This window comes from Diabrotica undecimpunctata, chromosome 9 (genome assembly GCF_040954645.1).
Source record: "Diabrotica undecimpunctata isolate CICGRU chromosome 9, icDiaUnde3, whole genome shotgun sequence".
In the NCBI taxonomy this organism is placed as follows: domain Eukaryota; kingdom Metazoa; phylum Arthropoda; class Insecta; order Coleoptera; family Chrysomelidae; genus Diabrotica; species Diabrotica undecimpunctata.
Window position 1 is genome coordinate 78,081,941 of NC_092811.1, and position 17,885 is coordinate 78,099,825.

Sequence of the window (17,885 nt, forward strand, 5' to 3'; positions counted from 1 at the left end):
TCGTTTATAATTCGGAAAATATTGATCCTAGAGAAAAAATTATGGGAAGTTAAAAGTTTCGTTATTCAATTTTGCACAATATTTCGTTAGCTAGAAATAGAAAATTTAATGTTTATTGTTGAAAAAATAGCAATAATTGGAAAAAAGGTACAAAAAAAATGAAGTTAATCGATTAAATGTTTTCGACTTTCTAAACTTGACTTAGAGAGAAGTTTGGTCCTTTGAGTCTGATTCTTGAGAATCAATTATATAAAACTAGATTATTATATAAAACAATTAAGGAATTTACAAAAATTGGTGCAAAAAACGCGATTCCCATAATTCATTTTAAAAAGTGGTAAGCATTCGCCTAAAAGTACCGTTGAAGTCGATCAGAAAGTCGAAGGGAAGCTACGTTATATTAACAATTGATTTGGGCATCTGTAATAGCCAACGTTCCACAGCCAAGTTTTACAATGACCAAGTCAAAAACAAGTGAAGTATTCGTAACGATTTAACCGGGCGTCTAGAATAGGCATCTCCAACTTAAATCCTCAAATTAGATGTTGTCCTTATATATTTATTTTCTAAGAATTTAAAATTGTTTTAATTTAAATAAAATATTATTCAGTCAAATTATAAGCATTGTACAAAACAAGAAATAAAAGTCTATTAATCGAGTCCATTTCTTTTCTATATATATATATATACAATAGCACTAAAGGCCTTAGAGGCCCATGGCTTAAAAAGTTTGTTCTTTCTTCATTTTCGCTTTCCTTTATGTACTGAGATCTTCTCTGGCTCGATATGTGATTTTTCTCCATTCCTTCTTGTTATTCATTTTTCTTTTCTGGCCTTCTAGTCCAATTTCTTCCATATCTTTTTCTACCTCCTGATTCCATCTATTTTTTGGCCTTCCTTTTCTCTTTTTTAAAGTTATAGTGTAGTTCAGTACCCTTTTTGGAGTCCTCGTGTTTGGCATCCTTTCTAAGTGACCTCGCCATCTTAGTCTCTGTGCCTTTATGACTCCTATTATGTTAGGTTGATTATATAATTTCTTTAACTCATTATTTGATCTTCTTATCCATAAACCGTGCGTTATTATTCGTCCATATATCTTCCTCAGGATTTTCCTTTCCCATATCTCCAGTAAATTTTGTTCATTTTTTGTCATTGTCCATGTTTCACTGCAGTACGTTACTATTGGTTGTATAGTTGTTTTGTATAACTGTATTTTTGCCTTTCTTGATAAAAACTTGCTTTTCAACATTCCACTAAGAGCATGTACACTTCTATTGCCTGCCATTATTCTAGCTTGTATTTCTTCTTTAATGTTAGGTTTGCATGATATTATTGTACCTAGGTATGTAAATCTTTCTACCATTTCGAATTCGTATGATAATCTTTCTTCTACTTCTACTTTAAACTTTTGTCCATCCCTGAACTGATCATCTGTCCACTGCATACATTTTGTTTTAGTTTCATTTATGTAAAGTCCCATTTTCTTTGCTGCTTTTACTACTCTCTGTACTATCTCCTGTAGCTCTTTTTTTCCTCTTGCCAGCAACACTATATCATCCGCAAATACCAAAACTTGGTGTCTTTTATGATATAGGAGTCCTTCTCTATTGATTTTCGCTTCTCGCATTATTTTTTCTAGGCATAAATTGAAGAGTAATGATGATAAAGGATCGCCCTGCCTTAATCCTTCGTTTACTATAAATTTGTCCGATACATGATTGTTTACTTTGACTCTGTTTTCTGTATTCTCTAAAGTAAGATGTATCATGTTACGTAACTTTCTGCTAACTCCCAGTTCCTCAAGGTTCTCTTTTAATTCCTTCCTTTTTATTCTATCGTATGCTTGCTGGAAGTCGATGAATAGCGCTATCGTTGGTAAGTTGTGTTCATAGCTTTCTGCTTGTAATTCTCTGATTATGAATACTTGGTCCGTTGTGCTTCTCCCTCGTCTAAATCCGCACTGATATTCGCCTATTATATTTTCAACTTCTTTTTCTAGCTTATCTTTTATGGATTTTGATAGGATTTTATATACGGTATTTAGTAACGCTACTCCTCTGTAATTACTGCATTCTGTTTTGTCTCCTTTTTTATGTAATGGGCAAATAATGGCTTCCTTCCAATCTTCTGGTATTCGTTCTTTAATCCATATCTCCTTTATGATCTTGTATATCCAATTATTTAGCAGTTTTCCACCATATTTCATCATCTCTGCTGTTATGTTATCGCTTCCAGGGGATTTGTTGTTTTTCAGATTTTTTATGATTTCCTCGATTTGTTCTTTGCTGGGTGAATTATCTTCTATGTCTTCTAAGTGTTTGATTCTTGCTTCTGCTTCCATACATTCTCTTTGGTTTGACTTATTATTGCCATTTAGTAATTCATCAAAATACTCTTTCCATCTTTCGGCTATGTCTGCTTCCCCGCTTATATTATTTCCTGCTTTGTTTTTAACGAATATGGGTTTTTGTTGGGAACCTTTTTTTTCATTTCTAGCACCTTGATATAGGTTTTTTATTTTTTTATTTCTGTAATTCTCTTCTATTTCTTTTAGCCTTTTTTCTATGTGTTTTCTCTTCTTTTCTCTCAGCACCCTCTTTACTTTTTGTCTTTGCTCCCTATATCTATTCTTTGTCTCTGTTGTTTCTTTCGTGATCATTTCCATTCTTAATGATTTTCTTAGTTCTTTTTCTTTTTGGCACTCTATGTCGAACCAGTCTTTCCTCTTTTTATTCTCTTGTTTATTACATTCTTTTGCTGCTTTGTTAATTATTTGCTTTATGTTTTCCCATTTGTTCTCAGTTTGCTCTTCTATTTGTATCTTTTTTAGTTTTTTTTTCATTGTTTCCTCGTATATTTCTTGCTCTTTCTTTGTTGCTAATCGAATTGGGTTATGTATACAATTCTTTTTTTTTTATTTTGTTTTTGTTTTCTGGTATCAGTTGCTTAATTTTGATGCCCACCATCTAATGATATGAGTCGGCGTCTGGTCCTCTGTATGTTCTTATCTTCTTTATACATTGCTGTTCTTCTTTTTCGATGAGCACGTAGTCTATTTGGTTTTTAGTCTTTCTATCTGGCGATATCCATGTTTCCTTGTGTATTTCTTTTCGTTCGAAATATGTGCTCATTATGATCATATTTTTTTCTCTTGCCAGGAATTGTCCGTTCTCATTAGTTTCATTGTGTTTACTATATTTTCCTATTGTCGGTCTAAATACTTCTTCCTTCCCTATTTTGGCACTTGCATCGCCTAGAATAATTTTCATATCATATCTGGGTATATTTTCGATTGTTCTGTTTAATTCATTGTAGAAACATTCTTTGACATCATTATCTTTTTCTTCTGAAGGCGCGTGAATATTTATGAAGGTGATTTTTTGGTATTTTCCCTTGAACCTGATACTACATATGCGGTCTGATACTGGTTTAAACTCTACTATTGCTTCTTTTAGCCCTTTTCTTATTATAAAACCTGTGCCTAACGTTCGATTCTTTCCGCCGCTGTTAAAAAACATTGTATCTTCTATTTCTAATATATCATTTCCCAGCTGTTTCGTCTCCTGTAAAGCTACTATGTCAAAATGGAACTTCTCTTACATTCCTTGTTCCTAAAAGTAAGTGTTCTTTTCGTAATGTTTTCTTGTGTTTTGGTCCGGTTTTCATTTTTTCCTCTTTTTTCCTTTTTTTGTATTATCGCTAACCTTGTTCTGTGCTTGTTTCGTCAACTTTATTCCAGTAGTACATTTAGTTGCTAGTTTTTTGATGTTTTTTTACATATTGCGCCTTCTTTGTCATTCCACTTCCATTCGCTGTTATTTACCCATATTTTTTTACTCCAATCTTGACTTCATTTCCTTTATTTCTTTCTTCTTGAGCAATGTTTCTAATTGTTTTCTGTATTTCTCGTTCTTTTATGGTTGCATCTTCGTTGATATATATTTTGTACTCTTTAATTTCTTTTAACTTATTCTTTTTGTCCATAATTTTTCTTTTTTCTTCTTGGTTTTCCAATTCAATTAGGCATGTTTTTTCGCCTAACTTGTGAGCATTCCTTATTTTAACCTCTACCCCTATATGTTGTTTGATGAAATTATTGATTGTTCCTTCTAACCCTGCTTGCTCATATGTGTCTATCTTTAGGCCGTACATAACTATGTTATTTATTCGTCGGTGTTTTTCCATAACTTCCATGTTTTTTGTTATTTCTCTGAGTTCCTCCTTGATCTCTATATTTTCTTGTTTTAGTTCTGAATTTTCTTTTCTCAGCTCTCTGTTTTCCATTATGAGCTTTTCTATCGTTTCCTTGCATTCTTTTCTAAGATTACCTAAATAATCTGAAACAAGGATCATCAGCACATGTATAAAAACAGTAAATTTACATACATGTCTCAAAAATTCGTAGTACAGTATAGATCTAAGTTTCATAAATTCTCCTCTTGCAGTTTCTATACGAGTTGTAATTTCTTCATCAGCATTTAGTGTCTCATTTATCTAACATCCTAGGTATTTAAAATGATTAATTTTTGTACTCTGCTCATTGTTGACTATTAATTGCATATGACCAACGTAAGGTGTACTAACCACAAGTCTTTGTCTTTGATGTATTTACGCCCAGTCCGTTATTGGAGAATTCTTTAGTGACTCGATCTACCAGGAATTGAAGATCTTCAATACTTTCAGCCGTTAAGCTGTGTCATCTGCATATCTAATGTTGTTAATATTTTCTCTCCCAATTTGAACTTCGAATTTTCCAAGTCCAATTCAAAAAGACTATTGAAGATGTACAGTTTACCATCATTGAGTAAGTACTAAAAGGATTGACAGGATACAAATATTTGGACATAGTATAGCATAGCTACAGATGATGCTTTTGTTTATTTGTATATAGTATATACAAATAAACAAAAGCATCATCTGTAGAAATAAAATTTAGAATTAAAAAAGTAAGAGAAGCGTTCATACAAATGTCCAAGCTAGTAAAATCACATAAATTGAAACTGAAACTAAAAATAATATTTCTCTAAGGCTACATACTCTCTAAATAATTACGTGAAAAGGAATCTAGTCTCTTGACTATAGTAATAAATAATATAATTGATGCTTTATGGCAACATACAAACAGGACCGGTGATAATGGGCCTGCAAGGGATGCACTGCAGTTGGGTGCTCCTGTTTGGGTGCTCAAAATAGTAAAACAGAAAAATTAATTTTTAAATTTTAATTTAAGTCATAATACGGTAATCTATGCTTGTTATATACAATGCATATAATTCCTAATGTAAAGTAATATAATTTATTCGTAAATATAATATGTTTCAAAAACAAATAACTTTGCAGTTATTCGAAATGCTTTGTTCATTTTCTTCAAATTTCTTTGAAGTTGTTTAAAGGTTTTGTGCTGTTAGTAGCGTAAATGAATGATGTGTACAAAATAAACATTTTACATAAAATTTAGTTTACCAGGAGCTTTGCCAATTCAGTATTCTATGTGTTGAGTAATTTAGTTTTTTTAATTTGTTTTTTGTGAAGTCCAGTGTATAGTCTTTATTGTGTTTTCTCGATAAAACATAGAACCAGGTTAGGAAAAATTTCTGTATTTTTCTATCAACTATTAACTAAGATCTCTCTTAGTAGTAGTGATACTTTTAAAAACTTGACGTAAGTGAAACATTGTAAACTTTAAATTAGTTACTTATATCATTGTTCTATTGTAGCATAGCTCTGAAGATGGCTTTGTAAGCCGAAATTGCTCAGCTAGGAAATAAATGTGTACACACTTCAAAAATACTTTTCTTTTCCATTTTTTGATTTGCCATAAGTGTGTACAAAAGCATATCAGTCTTTTTATTTATCTATTTTCAATAAATACAATTAAATTTAAACAAACCGAACGGCGGCTATACTAGTAGAGTAAGATCCCAGAGCGATCAGACATAACTTATTTTCACACAGATGAAACCTTAGAGTCTGAGTAGCGTCTCGTGTGCTTTGAATACCTGCGTATTTATGAAACTTGCTGAGTGACACCTGGGCAGGTACCAGGTGAGAAAGGTAACTAAAAATAAGAGCTATTTAACTTAAATTTACATAACTTATTTTTATACATATTTTGTAGAATATTATTTTGAAAATACTGTAATAAGTGTCAGACACTTGTCATGGACCAGAACTTTTGTCAGACGCTTTAAAGCTCCACTAAAATTAAATGAACTTTACTTACTTTTACATGTCTGATTTTTAAATAGAGATGCAAAAATATTTAATCGGATCGAAAACAGTAAGTATTCTTAATGTATTTGAATTTTTTACTCTGAGGCTCATGCGCACAGCACTCTCGCGCTCATACTTCTGGTTAACTAATTTTTGTGTTTGAGGGATGTTTGGTCATTTTAATTTGTCTGACTGATTAAATATAACTTTATTATAGTTACATTAATAACATATTTAAAAATCAGACATGTAAAAGTAAGTAAAGTTTATTTAATTTTAGTGGAGCTTTAAAGCGTCTGACAAAAGTTCTGGTCCATGACAAGTGTCTGACACTTATTACAGTATTTTCAAAATAATATTCTACAAAATATGTATAAAAATAAGTTATGTAAATTTAAGTTAAATAGCTCTTATTTTTAGTTACCTTTCTCACCTGGTACCTGCCCAGGTGTCACCCAGCAAGTTTCATAAATACGCAGGTATTCAAAGCACACGAGACGCTACTCAGACTCTAAGGTTTCATCTGTGCGAAAATAAGTTATGTCTGATCGCTCTGGGATCTTGGACTATAGTTTTACAGGCGGGCATCTTATAACCTAGCACCGGGACTGCATATAAGGTTAGCATCGCTATAATGATTGCTAATATCCGGTAACGGATAAGCACCAAAAGAAGAAGAACTTTGGTGCATGTCAATAACGATGGAATATACTAAGCTAGCGTACACATTTATATACAATTCTGTCATTAGAGATGTAATCAACAATTGGTTAGATTAAAGAGATAAAAAGATTTTGTCTTAGTTCTAACTAGGCAACGAAAACGTTACTTGGAGGATTTCTCTACATAATACCTCTAAATTATTATTCTAACTGAAGTAAACAAGAATCATAGACATGTGTGATTTTAGTATATTTGACAAGTGATGTAATGAAAATGACCCAAATTTGTAGTAATATCTATCTACAGACCTACCTTCACTCTTTGATTTCTTTTGGATGAAGCATTGCACGCGATATTCAATTAATATATTTAAAGTCACACGTTAACACCTTTGAAAAAATGTTTCTAATTTTCAACCATATGTATTGAACACATTTTTAAATCCACTAAGAAATAATGTTTGTGTAAGACAGTTATTTATCTAACTAATAATAAATATATTATGTAAAGTTTTAGATAAGATACCTTTCAAAAATCTCTAACCTTCTATTGAGATATCTCATACAATAAATTGAAAAAAAAAATAGCACAAAACACTAAGTTGTTCTCGTTTTATCACTTATTTATTGACTCGCACACTTATTTAATGTCATCTATTGATTTGATTTAAATTATGCTTTTTCTGTCAAAATAAACAGATTGTTACCGATCGACAGTAAGTACTGTGCAAGATAATATATTTAATTTATTGCTTACATATATCGTCACGCTTATTTAACTAAACAATTATATGTTTATTTTCAAATTATATCCATACTTAATACATACGTAAAAAGTTTGTTTACCAGGGTCATTTAGTATTTTTCACGTTGGAAAAAACAATATAATGTTGGACAAATACCTCCGGTCCCAACTTTCTATTACTGTCTTTTAAGTTTTATTTAAATATTTTTCCTTTAAAAGATTTAAATGAAAGTTTTAAAGTAAAATTGAGTACCTCAGCATTTATTTTCAGTTATTTCTCTATAGTTTTGCTTTCATTGTTTTCTTTTCTAAATTTTTTAATTATTATAATTAAAATCGATTAATCAGTTTAAAAATCTATTATAGATCCAACAATTATTTCGACAAAAGTAGTAAGAGTCTGAAATAAAAGGTTACTTTGTACCTAAAAGAAGACTATATTTTCGTATAAAATACGATTAACCATCAGCTACTATAATCTGTGTCTGTCAGAAACATAGAGCTCTCGGCAACCACGCACTCTCCCCACCTTAAATAATTTTTGGCTGCAGATCCGGCTATTCTCAGCTTATTTAGTCTGAAATACGATAGTGGAAAGTGCATGACTTTTGTTTGCAACTAGCGACTATTATAGACGTAGCTGGGTGTATTAGACCCACTTATAGCAATTACGTGAATTTTTCATAATTCTTGTGTTTATGGTAAATAAATATTATTTTACATCACGTTAATTTAGTATATCCTAGTTTATTTTATTTGAAATTGTTTTTTGCCATTTTTTTTAAGTAATTTAATATGTATTTTCTTTTTTTCAGTTTAAAATGGCTTGAAATAAACCTCTTACATTCGAAGATGTTGGTGCCTTATTTCAAAGTAAGGATTTTTGTGTTAACGACCCGGAAAATGTTGTGTCAACGTCGGCGTCGTCTTCAACAAATGTTTTAGTGAGTGCTGAGGAGATAGATGCAGGAGCCAATATCATCCAAATGACCGATAGTAGCGATCAAAGGAGTATTTAAATCTGGACACGAGGATGTATGTTTAATGTGGGCAACTGATTGAAGAGGCCGTGATTTATTTCGATGTACAATGGCACTAGCAAGATTTTCCTTTATAATGTCGTGTCTCCGATTTGATGATGCAACGACAAGAACTGAGAGAAGAAGAGACACTAAATTGGCCCCAATAAGTAATATATTTCAACAACTTGCACAAAATTGTTGCAACAACTACTTACCTGGATATTTTTTAAATATTGGTAAAATGTTAGTTCCATTCAATGAACGATGTGGCTTTAGAATGTATATTTCGAATAAGCCAGCTAAACGAAACAAAACGAAAACAAACTGCAAAATCACTTTTCTCTCATCCTACCGAAGTGGGTTTACGGGTTACTCAATCAATTCATGGCAAAAGACGTAATGTGACTGGCGATAGCTGGTACACTTTGGTAAAAATAGTTTGTCATTAAAAAAAAAAGAAGAATATTACTTACGTTGGCACAACCAAAAAAAATGAACGCAAAATTCCGCCAGAATTTCTACCTCAAATAAAAGAGCCAGTTGATTATTCTTGATTTGGATTCACTTTTGATATTACCATGGTATCTTATGTATCGAAGAAAGCCAAAAGTGTAATACTAATATCTACAATGCAGCATGACAATGTTGTTTCTGAGAAAACAAAAAAAAACCGATATTATTTTATTTTATAATTTGACCAAAGGCGGTGTGGATGCCTTGGATCAGAAATGTACCAATTATTCTGTAGTTCAAAGATTACAAAGATGGCAAATGGCACTGTTTTTTGCTGTTCTAAATATTGCAGGTATTAACGCCAGAGTGTTATATTAGTTTGTAAATTAAAGAAAATTCTATTCCTCGGAAAAAATTGCTAAAACAATTAGCTCAAAGTTTGTACATTACACACATAAAGAGAAGTATATTAAACTCCAATGTGCCCCGACAGATTAGAGCTATTGTGACAGATATTCTTGGCACTAAATTTTTAAGTATTCCTGAACCCAGACAAGACTTACTTTTTCGTGTCTGGATCCGACTACAGTTTTTCTGCCTAATATCGGGCTACGTCTATAACCTTTGTATTTGCGAGCCATAAATCATCGAGGGTACACTGTGATGGGCAAAGTCTGCATACTCTCAGGTGCTCCACGTTCTGTATTTCCCCACATTCACAAAGTGCGTCGCTGTCTGTCTTGATGCCCCATTTAATGAAGTTCTGTTTTACAGGGGCAACACCTGTGCGCATGCGATTGAGTGTCCGTCAGGTTCTCCAGTCCAGGTTCATTCCATTAGGTCGTTCTGGATGTAGGGGGAACAGTTCGGGTGGTTCGACGCTGACATTTCTCATAAACCTTTTCCTTGATTTAAGTCGGCTGATTCCTGGCGGTTCGTCAAACCCGTATAATTGGTGCCTTTCATCGAAAGTTTGCCTGAACTTCTCCACATATTGTGAGGCGCATCTGCGGTTGTCTGGTGATGCGAATCCAGCTATCCGGTACAGTAGCCAGTCAAGAAAGACAGAAAAACGAACGCTGTTTGAGCAGAGTGTAAAATGCCTGTATGTTTACAATATTGTGTTTAATTATACAAAAAATGCAAAGAATAACTTCAATTTGTGTTTAAATCATTTATGGTACTTTATTTTGTAATCTTAGTTTATAAATAAAAAAATTATCAAAAAAAATTGTTTTCTTTTTATAAAAAAATGGATCTTATAGACCCACTTATAATACTCGTGTAATTACTGTTGACTTATAGTAGTTAATGGTTAAGGTACAATTTATCGTATAGTCCAGAATCCGAGGCCTATTTTCACCATTTATTACTAACAAGCTAATTTTTCGTGAGTAGCTAATAGGCTTAATAAGAATGAAATTGTTTTTGGGTGATTGGGTGTTTTTTTTTATCAAAATAATTATCTATATTACCGAAAAAAATTGTCCTATAAAATGCAAGGTTTTATTAAGGAGTTCTCCCTTTTCAACATGTATCATTAACAAGGTCATGAAAACCAGTTACAAACCACATGATTTTTTTCCGTTTGTTAGTTGATATTTTTTATATAATTTAATATCCACATTGTTCTAAAAATTGCATGGTAGTCCTAGTTATACATTTAAGAGTTGTTAATACCACAAGACCATTTTTTTATTAGTAGGTAACTGTAGGACAAAGGAAGCACGTGTATATTTCATTCAAATAAAACAATGCCCTAAGCATCTCTCTCAATCTCTCGCTAGTCCGACAAGAATTTTCGTTTCCCTATTTGTAAAAATTTGTGTTTTTACATAAACAGAAACTTACAGATAAATCTTCATCATCTTCAATACTATCATCACTCTCATCTGCATCTTTCTCTCTTTCGTTTTGTCCATTCATGATATCTGACTCTGCAATAACATGAAAAAATTAATAAACCGCCGTGTAGTCAATAAATAAAGACCAATAATAATAACACGATATCTTGTAAGTCAGAAGATAATTCTTCAAAAGATGGGCTTGGGTGACCATCAAATTAATATTATTCATATTTGCCATCAATTATTGTCTCTCCATAATTGTACAGTATACCATACATTGCAGATGAATACTGTTCTTCTAATTTGGGGCAAACTGGAATAATCATAACCTACGATAAATGTTTTTTTATACTTCTCTGTATGTTCTTGAAAATTTTTATTTTTCTTTAAAATGCTCAACTTATTTCCTTTACGAAAGAAAACAGACTTGTAATCATTTCCTCTAAAAACATGGCATATGGCAAGTAAACAAGATAGTTGGTCTACAAGCTTCTCCACATACCATCCCTTTCTCTTCTAGAGCCTTCCAAACTTCCACCGGTATTCCGTCAGGTCCTACTGCTCTTCCATTCTTCATCCTATTTAAAGTATTGACAAATTCATCTTTCGTTATTCCCAGTATTATATTGTCATTTGGGATCCCGCATCCTATGTCTCTTCTCTAGCGTTCTTCATTTAGCAACTTTCTAAAGTACTCATAACATCTTTGCTTTATTTTATCACCGGTTTTTAACACTTTCATCCGCTCTGTTAATCTGTTATACGTGGGTTAAGTCCTTTGATGACTTGTCTCTTGCTTTAGCAATGCTGTATAACCTTTTCATCCCACCGGGTGCTTGAAGCTCTTTATACAGCTGTACAGACGATCTTTCTTTAGCAGTAGCTACAACGCGCTTTGCCTCTTTGCTACCTTGTACATATTTCTTTTAGACATGCCATACCTCTTTCTAGCCTCTTTCTTCTCTCTTATCTTCTGTTGCACTTTATCGGTCCACCATCAAGTTTATTTCTCTCTAGGGAGCCCTTTAGCAGATGTTTTTTCTAGTACTTCCTCTCCCACTCACACCACAACTTTCCTATTGGCTTCTCACTAGCCATTTACCGTATTTTTTCTTCAAGCTCTTCCTGCACTCTACTCTTAAATTAAAGACTCTTGCCAAATTTTTATCCTTTACCTTCCACCATTTTACTTTCTGGTGTCCTAATTACTTTCCTTTCCACCTCTCCTTTATCTCCGTATTTATTATCCCCGGCCAGTGTGGACTAGCTACACAGTCACTCTTTATCACTCTATAGACTTTTCCATCCACAGTTACTGTAGGTAACATACTGGTCTTCAGTCTATATTTTTTGCTTTACGTACCATATCAGAATTATCCGCTGTTGGCGATCACCCTTGCGATCATCACGAATGGTTTTTAACCGAGAAACTTGTTTTCTTCCCATACCTCTACGGCCTTCTATTTTGTCTTTAAGGATCAATTGATTGAGTTGTAGTATTTGTTCACGCCACTATCTATTTTAAGTTTAATTCATGAAATTTTTCATATTCGACAACACAGCAGTCTATGCGTATGCAGATATTATGCCATATGTGAAGATAAGGCGAGTCCCTAAAAACATCTCAAGATGACAGGACTCAAATGCGAGACGAGATCGGTGATACAGCATTCAGAGCGAGCGGACATAATACTTATTAGCGCTCATATATTCATGCATTGTGTAATTTAAAATAAAGTCAGTTTTTCACACGGAGTTTGATTATTTACCAACGGCAAACGGGAAGTTGCAAATCAAGTCATTTACAGTATTCTGCATCAATTTTTTTCAGATAAGATATTTTACGGCATCTAACAGTATTTAGTAATTCTCTATCTTTGTTGACCCTCCTTAGTACTTCCTCATTAGTTTTTCTTGCTATCTAAAGTATTTTCAGCATCCGTCTATGAATCCCCATTTCTAATGCTTCAATTTGGTTTATACTTAATACTTTTAGTGTCCATATTTCTGCTTCATACAAATGTACAGATCAAATATAGTACTTAACCAGTCTTTCTCTTAGTTCTAAACAAAGATAATTATTGCAAAATAATATCTTCATTTTTATCAGTCTTCATAAAGAGCGTATTAGTGATAGACAAATCCCATGCCACTGCAAAATCAATCACACCATTTACTTCATCATTTTTCATTCCCGTCCCCAAACCTCCATAAACCCTTTCTATTACCGCTCTTTCTCTACAATATGTACATTCAAATCACGTCCAATAAAACACTATTCGTCTACAGGAATCTCGAGGATTTCACAATCAAGGGCACCTCAAAATTCTTCATTTTTCTAGTAGTTACGACCTACCTGTAGAGCGTAGGCACATATTGATGGTCACGTTAGTATTTCCTGTATTAAAGTAGGCACTCATTATGTAAGAATTAACTAATCAACAGAAAAAAAATCAGATTGTTAGTATATATTTTTCAAGGCCATGGTTATGAGATATGTATGTATTAAAGGACTCTTTGATAAAGCCTTGCATTTTAAAGGATAAAGATTGTTTCGGCTAATTAAGATAATTATTTTGAGAATTAACAAAAACACCCAGTTAGTAATAAATTTTAGAGAATCGTCTAATCAGCATATATGATATCCCCGCTCCCCTTTTGTAGCATTTCTATTTTCTTTTGTATGTACTAAAACACCGAAGAATATTTTCAATGTATCTCTATTTCCTATCGTACATGTTAAAACACCGAAATGATTTTTTAGTCCTTTTGCATAGTTGGAATTAATAATATAAACATTTCTGGTCTGTGTATAATAATTTTTAATTGTCTTGTTTTGATAGATCGTGATGACGCCTAATTTCGCGCGCCAAATAAAAATCCTCTTAGATTGCTGAGAAAGTTATGCAGGGACGCGAACGATTTTTAAGAATGATGTCACTCTGCAATACACCACGATATGATTAAGGTCATTGTGAGTCCGGATATTCTTTTTAAATTCGGTATGGTTTTTTGTTGTTTGTTTTTGTTATGGAAAATGTGTAGTATAGTAGCAGTGTGAATTTTAAAGTGAAAGTTCAAGTTGGATTAAGATCTTGAAGAGAAAAGACGCGGCGTGGGTAATCTGAAGTAATAATGAGAAGTAATAATAAATATTTGATGTTTCTCCCTAAACCAAGTGTAGTATTATTTCCTTTAAAATGATTCTAACCCCTTTAATATATTTTTTTGGAAAGAAAAGCCTATCTTTCCATCCAGCAGGAAGATTCTTGTAAACGGCGTCCAAATTCAAATAGTTTAAGAACCTTCTTGTGTTGTGTTGTCCAGGAAATTCATATAAGTACTTTTTGAATTCTCTTTTTGTAGTTACCCATTTCCAGTCCTTTTTATTCACTTACGACCCAGCTCTCCAACCAACCCAAGAGTAGCCGTTCGCAAATGTTCCGGTTTATTTTGCTTACCCTATCTCTAGCTTAGTAATTTCTGTCCCAGATATAACCCCGTTTAAGTAATACTCTATGTGGTAGGCAAATATAACCGCTACACTTTTAGCTACCAAAATCGAGAATTTTCGTAGCGAAAATTCTTGCATGTCTCATCGAAACGAAGCTATTCATGAATATACAAGAGAAATTAGCAAATAAAAAGCCTTTTTCGTGACACTCTTTGATACAGGTATCTATCAACGCTTTTGATAAATTTGGTGATAACAGTATGAAATAAACAAAATATACAAACGATTAAATGTCATTTTTTACTTATAAACAATGTAAAATCAATATTTGATTTTAAATACTAAATGTGAAGACCAGCAAGTTAAATGAAAAAGTGACACAATTTTAACGAGAAAGCATAGAAACCACTTTAAAATGAGGGTTTGTAAATTTATTTATGATAATTTGTTGCTTAAGTTATGCAAAAATTGGTTTAACAGTTAATTCTTTGAAAATTATTAATATCTTTTCAAAAAACTTTAATTTCTATTAACCATCACAACTATATAACACTAATCCACAAGCCATGAAAATCAAGAGCAAGAATGGGACACTGTTCAATCTCACAAAAGAGCAAGAAATAACAGCCCTAAAGACAATAAACAACTAAAACAAACAATAATAAGCGATTACTGGCTTAAAGCACCTATAACCACGTCTAATAGATTTGCTAGCTTAGATGAAGTACCTGTTGAGTCCAACCAAACCGGATCTGGTCAAGACAAAAAAAGTATAACTTCCACCCATATTTGTTACAGATATAGATGATATACGACCTCCTAGAAACAATATTCCCACTGGGATACTTCTGGGAAATGTCTTTATAGTGACCAAGTAAAAATTCAGCCGACAACCTCTGAACATTACCGAAACTTAACCAAAGCAATCAATGAGAAAAACACCCACTATTATACCTACCAAACAAAGAAAGAAAGAACATTTCGAGTGATACTTCGTAATATGCATCAAACAGCAGATAAAGATGCTTTAAAACATGAGTTAGGAAAAATGGGTCACGAAGTAACCAATATAGCTAGCACATAATATAGCGCTTCCACTTTTTACGTAGAACTAAAATCTAAATCGAATAATAAAGATATGTTATGAAATAAGAGTACTCAAAAACATGATTGTATCCTTTGAACCACAACAACCCAAGCGTCAGGTGCTTGTACCAATTGTCAATGCTACAGTGTGTACTTTGTATGAAAAACCATCCGGACAACTATAAGGGCTGCAGCGTATACAAACAATTACAAAAAGAAAAATTCTTGCAGCTTAGGAAGAAACTAGAGGCCCATAGAATAGAAACTAAGAAAACTAGCAATCAAACAGTAATCCCTGGTATTTCTTACGCTCAAAAAACTTCAGGAAATAGTTAAAAATACTAACACTAACAGAAAAACGACTAAAATCACAAACTAACAAAGTAATATCGGCTCAAACCATTTAACTACAATTGCCAACCTTAAAAACCTGATGGCAAAACTAATGGAGAGAATGAATACTATGCTTAATCTCCTCACCACTGTGATTGCTAAAACGCACTAATGCAACATATACTTAAAATAGCCATCTGGAACTCAAATGGCCTAACGCAGCGTATCCAAGAAATTAAAAATTTTCTCGACGAGAAGAAAATTGATGTTATGCTCATATCAGAAGCTCATCTAACAGACAAAAATTATATTAAAATTCCAAAATACATTGTTCACTATAAAAAACATATAAATAACAAAGCACACGGTGGCACAGCTATCATTATCAAATCAAATATAAAACATCATGAGTTAAATAAGTTCAGTGAAAAGTACCTAAAATCAACTAGCATCGTCATTGAAGACTGGCTAGGCAACTTTACCTTATCTGCAGTCTACTGTCCTTCTGGCCAATCCATTAACGAAAACAACTTTAATACCTACGTTAGTTCTCTTGGACACAAATTCATAGCAGGAGCAGACTTTAACTGCAAACATCACCACTGGGGCTCTAGGGTAATCACAACAAGGGGTAGACATATCTACAGGAGAACCAAGTAATTGGTCTACAGATCAAAATAAAACACCCAATCTCTTAGATTTCTGTGTGATTAAAGGTATTTATTTTAACTACTGCCCAATAGAATCATGTTGGGACCTTTTGTCAGACCATTCTCCCATTCTAATTGACCTAGGCTCCAAAGTCATACTCAGAAGTAAGCCTCCAGTCCCAACCAATGACCAAACAAACTGGAACATATTTCGAAGTGCACTTACAGAACAAATATTAATGAACTTGCCACTCAAAACAGAAATACAAATTGAAAACGCTCTACACAATATGGAAGTAGGGGAGGAAAGCATAAATTTTTCACTGATAGCAAAAAGCTTGATTAAAGAGAAAAAACTAAGAGAAAGTGGTAAAACACACACGAACCTATTGACAAAGCAAACCTAAACAGAATTTCCAGAAGAAGTAAACTGTTAAAAGAAGAAAAGAATAAGGGAATCCAAACTTATCGAGAAAATCTGACGCCGTTCAAAGATACAAACTGTAATTTATGGAAAGCGACGAGAAAATTAAAAGGGCCACAAGACGCCATACCTCCTTTAAAAAATGCCAAAGGTAAATTTGCAAGAACAGATACAGAGAAATCCGAGATATTCGCAGAACATCTTTCGAAAATATTTAGTCCATTTACCAGGGAAGTGCCTGTAGAACAAGAAAACCCACTTCATTATTTTCTTCACGCTCTATATCAAATGGAGCTACCAATTTCCCAATTTAACATTAAAGAAATAAAACAGATAAAAAATGAGATAAAACCCAACGAGGCGACGGAATACGATCTCATTACAGGTAAGATCTTTCAGGAACTAGCCCATAATTGCAACATAATAATTACAATGATCTTTAATGCTAATTTAAGTCTGCACTACTTTCCTTTGCAATGGAAAGTAGCACAGATTATACTCATTTAAAAACCTCGTAAAGATCCATAAGATGTCAACTCATACCGACTGATTAGTTTACTCCCAGTAATTTCTAAGGCTTTTGAAAAACTTCGGTTGAAAAAAATCAAACCAATATTGGAAAAAATGGGTCTAATAACTTACCGTTAATTCGGATTTGGTAACCAACATGCTACAATACACTTTTAGATGCCTTTTAAACTTTTGACAAGGTGTGACATACTGGAATTCTGTACATGTTCAAGAAAAACCTACCTTACACTTACTTCAAACTACTTAAATCATACCTTACAGAAAGAAGATATATCTAGTAAGGCATAATGAAGCCTATACAAAACTCTACCCATTCTATCTGGTGTACCTCAGTGTAGTGTGCTCGGACCGATCCTGTACCTGATATATACGGCTGACTTACTAACAAGCAATAATTTAACGCTTGCAACATTTGCAGATGATCCTACTTTCCTAACCTCTTATAGTAATCCAGTAATACCATCA

At 32.9% G+C, this 17,885-nt stretch overlaps 1 protein-coding gene across 5 annotated transcripts in view; it reads right to left on the reverse strand.

Moving 5' to 3' along the window:
- The window catches only part of LOC140450169 (myogenesis-regulating glycosidase), a 194,935-nt gene that overhangs the window by 142,671 nt on the left and 34,379 nt on the right, over positions 1–17,885 (reverse strand). Inside the window, exon 1 of one of the 5 annotated variants that reach the window (XM_072543622.1) lies at positions 7,402–7,570. The exons of 3 other annotated variants lie outside the window; for them this stretch is intronic. The gene's annotated coding sequence lies outside the window, so the exon portion shown is untranslated. One more of the 5 variants, XM_072543619.1, reaches the window with a different exon arrangement.